This window comes from Antennarius striatus, chromosome 16, assembly GCF_040054535.1.
Source record: "Antennarius striatus isolate MH-2024 chromosome 16, ASM4005453v1, whole genome shotgun sequence".
Taxonomy (NCBI): Eukaryota; Metazoa; Chordata; class Actinopteri; order Lophiiformes; family Antennariidae; genus Antennarius; species Antennarius striatus.
Genome location: NC_090791.1, coordinates 19,777,999 through 19,787,640, shown reverse-complemented (window position 1 = coordinate 19,787,640; position 9,642 = coordinate 19,777,999). Strand labels below are relative to the sequence as shown.

The window sequence follows — 9,642 nt, the reverse complement described above, 5'->3', positions numbered from 1 at the left end:
ACAGTACAGTGTAGTTGGTCAAATGGCAGCTGAATGACATTAATTAAAAAAAGCACAATATTTTACACTTAATCTTATTAATGAATTTCATTTTCTAACTGACACAAAAGTTGTTTGTTTTTAACTGCTCAGGAAACAAGAGGAGCGATAAAGACTGAAGACAGCCAATTTGTTTCCAGGTGGTATGTCAGCATGTTTCTGGAACGCTCCTGCCATGCTGCGTAAATGTGTAATAACGGATTCTTTCCACCAGAGGGAATGAGACTGCCACTTACACCACCGCCACAGTGCATCAACATCCATGCTGTGGCATAGATGTTGATGCACTGTGGCAGTAATATGACACGTTATTGCAAGGAATCAGTTTTCTTTCTTTATCCCACAATTATGATTCCAAATTTTATCACAGTAACAGCCTCAGGCAAATATTTTTAAAATGTGCAGTGTATTAACACGGTTTTACTCTTATTTAATTAGTATGAGTTGGTTGCAGAGCGAAACATGACAAGCTACTTTTGGAGTTGCTAGTGCGCAGAGAGAGGAGCAATGAACCACTGCTTTAAGAGCCTGCTATCCAGCACACATAAATAAAACCAAAATATGTGTGGAGAAGAAAAGACTCACAGCCAATAAATGTTGCACAGAAACAACAAAAACCACTTCAAATGGGAAACATTTTGTTCAAATGACCCATTATAGATGCAGCCTTCAGGGGGCCTGGTGTAGAAAAGGTCTTTTGCGCTGCCTTATAATGAATGCTGCCCGGGGAGATTGCTGAACTTCAGATTATTTGCGGCTGACCAGAAGCCATTGGCTCTGATTGCCTAAACAAACTCACCTCAGTGTTGTGTCCTCAGCACAACCTCGCTGTGCTCCATACAGGAAGGACTCAATGCAGAGAATTGTTTTTTGCTTTAAAAAAAAAAAAACATTACTCAACTTTGTGAAATAGCAGCAAATCAGCTCGGGGAAAAGAAACACACTCAGACTTGGAAGTAACTCAGATTCCAGTAAATCAATGGACGGCAGTGAGAAAGTTGATGGAATGATCAATAAAGATGAAGACGATCATATTAATTAAGGAGAGAGATGATCTTTCTGAGAAGGCTCCACTTCAGACTCCTGGAAAAGTACATGCAATGTGACTCATGCACAACCGAGTGAAGGTAGGTAGACTGGAGTAGCTCATTAGTCAACACTGCTATTCTCTCTTGGAAAAATATTAAGAGGACTCTCTCTCTCTCTTCGCTGCTAGCTTGCTGTGCTTGGAGACGTATTTCTGGAAAAGTTTTCACCCTATAATTAAAATGGCTGAAGTCGAAGAGACTTTGAAGAGGATCCAGAGCCAGAAGGGGGTTCAGGGGGCCATCATTGTCAGTTCAGAGGGAACCCCATAAAGAGCACGCTGGACAACAGCAGCACGGTTCGGTATGCTGGCCTGATCCACCAGCTGGTGATGAAGGACAGGAGTACCGTCAGAGACCTCGACCCCAAGAACAACCTCATGTTCCTGCGCATGCGCTCCAAGAAGAACGAGATCATGATCATCCCAGATAAGGACTATTTCTTGATCATCATCCAGAGCCCTTCAGACTGAACACACACCTGCTGCCAGACTCACCCCTCATTCAAACGTTTCCTTGTTTTGCTTCAAAAAACTGTTGACCATAAGATTTGATCCATTCCTTGTAGCAGGAAGTAAAAGCAGGATTTGATTGATGATTTCTGCAGTAAAATTCTTTGGACCACGTTTTAATATTCAGCTGTGTGTCCTGTCTGTTGATGTGTTTATTTCATTTGAAAAACCTCCGGCAGATGTAGAAGAACCAGAGCTGTGCACACATGAGTCTTTTTGTCATGTGTGCATGACTATGTTTGACATGCTCTTTTTATCTTGGGACTATTTATTTTATTGGAAAAATGAAGTATTTCACTGAAGAGGAGCGAAATAAAGTGGAACTCCCTGTCTCTCTCTCTCTCTCTCTCTCTGTATGTGTCTGTTTGCATGTATTACGATGCATATAGGTAAGCTGGGAACGGTATCCACAGGAATGATGCCCTGGTCTTGTGAATAATGCAAGCTTCTCAGACATGGCAATATTTGATGCATCTACTCATTCAACCAACCTTAAGTAAGTCCAGTTGATTCTTTCTTTTTGCTATTCTTCCTATACCTCAACATGGATGACTGAGAACCTAAACAACCACGTCCTTCATCCTGTCAAAGTTGTTACCTCTGTATTCACTACTGTTTTCATGCGGGTTGATGTGAGTTCCATTGATTTCCACCGACTGCTTCAACAAAGTCCGTCTGTTGTCAGTGTCCTACATCACTGTCCTGCCCAACTGAATGACTGAAGAACTGTGGGTGGTAGGAAACAGAGTGACCAGCAGGGGGCAGGAGGTTTCCAGTTTATAGGATATTGTGTGTGTACATGTGCATGTGCAGCAATGGCTCCATCAGTTAATTAGTTTTTCTCCCTTATTTGTACTCATGGTCTTTCCATTGGGGAGCTCTCTCTCTCTCTCTCTCTCTCTCTCTCTCTCTCTCTCTCTCTCTCTCTCTCTCTCTCTCTCTCTCTCTCTCTCTCTGTCTGTCTCGTATCAGCAAATTATACCACAGGGAAATGCTTTTTTTGTAATACTCCCTCCTCCTTGTATCTTCCTCATTCTCCACCACTCTTTGGCCTTTTTTGTTCTCCACTCTGCCACTTTCTTTCCCTCACTCTATTCTTTTCTTTTTTCCCATCCATAAGCCTACTCCCCTCAAAATGAGCTGGTAATGGATGCTCAAGTTGTCGAACTGAGACAAGGAGATTATTGGGAGGATACATGATTAAAGAAACTTTCATTTTTTTCCATGACTATGGAGAAAACCTTGCAAGTGAACGGATTTAGACTTTTGGCTCAACCAGGCTACGAGGTACATCGTCTTACAGTATGGCATTAAATTGATTGTGTGCATTTAAAATTGCATCTCTTGATACATTAGTGTTTTAGTTTTCTTATGTCAAATGTGATAGCCTCTAAAGCAAATGAAGCACATAGGGTGAAGTCCATCCTGCAGGAATGCTTGTCCTGCTTCCAGTAAATAGAAGTTGTATTACATCTCTGTTGTATCCACTGGTGTGTTTTGAGCATTATGGATAAAAAAAACACATTTCCCATTTCCTGGAAAAGTGTGTTGCATCCAACATGGATAATAGTTCCATAAAGTGTTTTTCATCTTCACTGAGGGACAGGCCTGTGGTCCTTGGCCATGTAGCCTCTCTCTCCTCCCAATCCTCTGTCCAGTCTTCTTGAGTTGAGCATCGAAAACCCAGTTTCATTGCAATCATTAAGGAATTTTTAAAAACAAAGTGTTACATTTGTGCTTGTGTTAACTTTTATTTTCTGTGACTGTGGTTTGCTCTGTCCATAGTTTCAGCGCTGCATGTGGAATCGGTACTTGAAGCTGACTCCTGCCATGGAGCAAAACAAACCAGCTGGATGTACAGCAAACATGACCCAACACCTTCACCTACAAGGTCTACAAATCTGAATGAAAGATTGTCTGATGTGCCACACTGGTTTCACTACCCTGCTTGACTGTCTGTACTGTTTATACAATGAAACAGTCCAGGTCGTGCAGTGAAATAGTTGGAAGTAAAATACCTATCATTCTGGTTAATCATGGATCACCAGGGGAGGTGAAGACAATTGTCCAGAGAAGTTCATGTCCTCAATCCTAGAATATAATTTGTTCAGGTTGATGGTGGGTGGATGGAAATTCTAAACTGGATTCAGATATTGTCAAAGCATCCATCCATCCATCCGTCCGTCTGTCCGTCCGTCCATTATCCAGGGCTGGGTTGCAGAGAGAATAGTCAGAGCAGGGAGGCCCACAATTTCCTCTCGGCAGACAACATCACTAATATGCAGGTGCTTCTCCTTAAACAATTTTAAAATTTTTTTTAAATTTGTTCTATAATTTATTCCAGTGATACTTCATATGTTGCACATAATTTAGAATTCAATAATTCAGAATTCACTAATTCAGAAGAAGGAAATTAGCGTTTTCCATGAAGTTCTTTAAAGTTACCAAGTACATGGCTGCACTGACTTTGGACTTGAAATAATAGATTGGACCTCAAATCATCACTGACTGTTGACACTTAACACTAGGCTTCAAACATTCCCACCTGGATTTTGTGGATCGCCACTAAATCTTCAGTCTATGGGACCTGGATTTCGAAAAGAAATACAAAATTTAAATTGATCTGAATAAATGACTCTGGGCCACGGAGCAAAGGTTCTTTATTTGTTCTACTTAGATGCTTCTGACACTACCTCTGGTTCAAAAGTGGCTTGACAGTGGTTTTGCATGCATGACAATTACTCAAGGCTGCAGTCATTCATGCAGCTTGTGTACCCCCCCGCCCACACACACACCTTGTCATCCAATAATATGCTTTGATGCAGCTCTCTGTGAACAGCCAGCCTTTTCAGCAGTTATCTTGTGAGGGCTTCACCTCCTTGTTGAGGGAGTCAATCAGTGTCTTCTGGATAACTCTCAAATCAGTGGTCTTCCTTATGACTGCAGTAGTGAGTACCAGAACCTATTAAACGATTATAGTATTGATACTACATAAATAATGACAAATAAACTTGAATCAATATCAAAGTCAAAGTATTACATTTTGAGTATAAACATTTTGAGGCACATTTTGTGTTTTTTTGTCTTTTTTCTCTTATTTTTGCTGTTGGCCATAATTATTAGTTTACATGTAATGAGTCCATGAAAATAGACATATAGACGTATAAATAGATATCTGTGTCATTCTAAATGTACATGCACAGATGAAACTTTAAATAGCCAATACGCTGTGAGGCATTGACTTTGGACTTGATTTTTGTTCATGAATGGCTATTTGGTGCATTGATAATTCAATGAGGATATGCCTGACTTCCATAGTATAAGACCAATACTCCCACTGGTGTATAATACCATACATAATACAATACATGGTAATGTGAGCATGTACTAAGCAAGTACCTATATGAGAGGAAAAGGATGGGGGTTGGTGAAAATGTCCGTGGTGCATCTGATGGTGGAGGGGGATGGGACATCGGGGGCAGAGCTCAGCATAGAGACAGCTGTAGGTAAAAAGCTTATCCTCAACGTAGTGATTTTCATCTGCAGGCTGCTGTATCGCCCTCTCTGTGGGCAGGAGTGCAAACAGTCTGTGTGCTGGTTCCTTCGGCTCTTTTGAGATGTCCACTATTCTCCTGAGACAACAGCAAGACGCAATTCGCTGGGTGTTTTTCATCACTTTCTACACAACAACATATTGGGTTAGAATGTTCTTGATTTTGCAGTAGAAGTTCAACAGTATGCCTCAGTGAAGTATTGGGATTTTGAGGGTTCTTTGTTTTTCTCAGGACTGTTTACTTGAGGGATGAGGTTTCAGATAGTATGTAAAGGATCTGCTGGAACCATTTTCCCAGTTCGGTAGTCACTACCCCAAGTGCCCCGCAAGCATGGGAGCCACGTTGGCATTAACGTTCCACGTCTGTTCAGCTGGTACTTCTGGTCATTTTCCTTTTCCTGTCTTTGATGTTTTTTAGTCCTGCCCATTTTGTTCTTGGAGATTGAGACCTGAAAGTAACACTCCCATCTGTACTGTTACTGTCTCTTAACTTTACAATAGCTCCCCCTGGAGTGCTGACTGTGGCTTCTTGTACTCTTACAAATCACTAGATTTATAGCCATTATTCTGAGTTTAAAGTTTTTCATGGAGTTCTAGGGGATGGTCTTGCAGAGCTCCCCTATCAATACCATACTTCTACACTACTGTAATAATAATAATGTAATTACTCCCCTGTAGGTGGGAGTAATGCTGTTGTTGGATTACTGATCAGCAAATATGAGAAAGAAAATGGCAAAATGCTTAACATTGGACAATTCTTGGCAGCCTACACTCTCGCAGAGTATGTGTCGCGGTAGATTGAGTGCCGTAATGATAAAAAAAAAAGATGAAGGCAATTCATGGAGAGGATGAATGGATGGAGCTTCGAAGACGAGTGCTACTAAACACCCCACCGTAGATCAGCTCAGGCCAAGCAGTGGGAAACAGAGTAACTTGTGGTGCGCGTCCCCACAGCCCAGCTCAACTGACAGGCCAGCCTGACAGCGAGCCTGACCCAGATTAGTCAGATGAGTGGTTGCCTTCTGGATTACACAGGAGTAGCCAAGCCTGGTCCCCAGAGCCTCCACCAAGTCATGAGGGCAAGAATTTGCTAGCAGGTTGCTTTGATTGTTTGCGATTAAAGAGATCCGCCCTTCTCCCCATTCCGTTCATGTGACATGACCACCATAGTGTCCGACTAATCCATCCCATAAATCCACATACTGTAACATATGTTGCCGTAATTATGTGAAGGAATTTTCAATTTACAGAGTCAAGCAGAGGTCATGAATGAAACAAAATGTGTATCCAACAATGCTTATGGGCAAGAAGGCGACAGGTAGTCAAAAACGTATTGTTCACTATTGCCCCAGGACTGGGCGGCACGGTGGCGCAGTGGTTAGCGCTGCCGGCAGACCCGGGTTCGAGTCCCACTCTGTGCGGAGTTCGCATGCTCTCCCCGTGTCTGCGTGGGTTCTCTCCAGGTTCTCCAGCTTCCTCCCACCTCCAAAAACATGCGCCTCAGGTTGATTGGCCGTTCCAAATTGCCCGTAGGAATGAGTGTGTGTGTGCATGGTCATGTGTCTTTGTGTGTGGCTCCGCGGTGCACTGGCGTCGTGCCCGAAGTGTCTCACGCCCTATGCCACCGAGATAGGCTCCTGTGACCCGCTGCCGCGGATATAGCGACTGCAGGCATTATAGATTTTAATCCATATCTGATTTCTAGGGATTACTGTTCACACTGTTTTTAGCAAGTGTCCAAATGCGATCTTGCTCTGTTCTGTCTGGGCCACAATATTAGCCGATCTGACAGGTTGCCATAGTAACAACGTCAGGGTCGAGTCGTCACTCAGTGCAAGTAATGTGTGAGGTCATATAATTGCGACGGCGGCAACAATGACAACAACGACGAACATGAAGTTTTGTTACCTTAGCGTTCTGACGATATCACTGTCTGGTAAAGGTGGAGAAATTGTCACACACACCAGACATCGTCAATTTCTTCTTCTGTTTTTTACCGCTCTCTAATGCTTGACACTCTTGGCGCTTTGCTCTGGCGTCATGGATATGATGTCACAGTCCGCCATATCCGATCCGAGTGTTTGGAGCTGTTCAGACTGAGACGCACCTGTCCATATACGGCACGAAACTACCTCAGGAATATGGTTTCAATCGGTCCCGCAAAAATCAGTTTTAATGTGGTATTGGACTGTTCAGACTACAAACGAAATATGCAATATCAATTTGGATGGGCTAAAAATCGGATATAGGCGACAAGTCTGAACAAGGCCTAAGCTCAACTCTTCTGTGAGATATGAAAACACACACACACACACACACACACACACACACACACACACACACACACACACACACACACACACACACACACACACACACCACTTTGTTGGACACGCCTTGCTCTTCAGACTACTTGCTGGTTTCAGAGGACGTCAACCAGAGTTGCAATGGCTCAGTACCCAGATCATGTAGAATATTTAGATTTAAAACTAAGTCTGCATCCAAGATGCCGTTGAGTGCCTGGTGGATGTGACTTAAGAGGCACCAAGGTGAAACAGTGTCTGGGGAGAGATTCAGTCAAGGATGAGTTGTTCCGCGTATACCTGTTATAGCCAGCACTACAGATACACTCCCGTGAACAAACGGGATAATATATGATGGTTGTTACGGTCAGGGTTTGATTGTCATAAAATCAGATGGGGAGGGGGCAGTTTAATCATGAAAAAAGAAGCAATCACCAGGCTTAACTCTTTTTTAGGCCAACGGTAGACCCTATGAGCTTAAATTCCAAACAGCTGAACATTCATATTTAACACAAACTTAAAAAGACATGACACATTTCATTTTCTGTACCGGCCATGATGTGGAAGATGAAGATTATGGAGATGGTCTAATTAGGGCTTTAGGACAATGGCTAAAGGCCGATCACACCAACATGTCCAGAGGATTTAGTGTAATGCTAATGGTCTGTAAAAGGTAAATTCAGAGTTCACATCATGTTAAAATGATCCACCATATCTCAGACAAAGTGAACAGTTTGCTGTGATGTCTGATGTCAGACTTCATGTGGTCTTTTCTTCTTTCCTGCATCATCTGCAGTGTTTCCTCCTTCTTTTCTCCACATCTCTGTGAACTTCTGAGCAGGAAACAAACCCACAATGCATTTTTGTTCATGGAGACGTTCACCAACATGGAGACTGAAGACAATTCAGGTCAGTTTGAAAGTTAGAACTAGCAATGTAGACTATAGACTTCTTCTTTTCCCTCCGGGGGTCACCACATCGAATCAGTGTTCTCCTTCTAACCCTGTCTTCTGCATCCTCTTCTCTCACACCAACTACCTTCATGTCCTCTTTCACTACATCCATAAACCTCCTCTTTGGTCTTCCTCTAGGCCTCCTGCCTGGCAGTTCAAAACTCAGCATCCTTCTACCAATATATTCACTATCTCTCCTCTGGACATGTCCAAACCATCTCAGTCTGGTCTCTCTGACTTTATCTCCAAAACCTCTAACATGTGCTGTCCCTCTGATGTACTCATTCCTGATCCTATCCTTCCTGGTCACTACCAGAGAGAACCTCAGCATCTTCATCTCTGCTACCTCCAGCTCTGTCTCCTGTCTTTTCCTCAGGGACACTGTCTCTAGACCAAACAACATCGCTGGTCTCACCACAGTTTTGTACACCTTTCCTTTCATTTTAGCTGAAACTCTTCTATCACACATCACACCTGACACTTTCCTCCACCCGTTCCATCCTGCCTGGACACGCTTCTTCACCTCTTTTCCACACTCTCCATTGCTCTGGACTGTTGACCCTAAGTACTTCAAATCCTCCCCCTTCTTGATCTCTTCTCCCTGTAACCTCACTCTTCCACTTGGGTCCCTCTCATTCACACACATGTACTCTGTCTTACTGCGGCTAACCTTCATTCCTCTCCTTTCCAGGACAAACCTCCACCTCTCTAGCTTCTCCTCCACCTGTTCCCTGCTCTCACTGCAGATCACAATGTCATCTGTAAACATCATAGTCCATGGAGATTCCTGTCTAACCTCGTCTGTCAGCCTGTCCATCACCATAGCAACAAGAAGGGGCTCAGAGCTGATCCCTGATGCAGTCCCACCTCCACCTTGAACTCCTCTGTCACACCTACACACACCTCACCACTGTCTTACAGTCCTCATACATGTCCTGCACCGTTCTAACATACTTCTCTGCCACTCCAGACTTCCTCATACAATACCACAGTTCCTCTCTGGACACCCTGTCATCAGCTTTCTCCAGATCTACAAAAACACAATGCAGCTCCCTCTGGCCTTCTCTGTACTTCTCTATCAACATCCTCAAAGCAAATACTGCATCTGTAGTACTCTCAATGTAGACTATGGACTACCCGTCAGAAAACTCTGTCACATCCGAATGTTATTTCCTTTTTTTTTTTTAATTATTCATG

At 43.1% G+C, this 9,642-nt stretch overlaps 1 pseudogene; it reads left to right on the top strand.

Annotated features, from left to right (window-relative positions):
* The first annotated feature begins 1,307 nt into the window (after window positions 1-1,307).
* LOC137610096 (dynein light chain roadblock-type 1 pseudogene) lies at window positions 1,308-1,597 on the top strand (annotated as a pseudogene).
* Window positions 1,598-9,642: the final 8,045 nt, after the last annotated feature.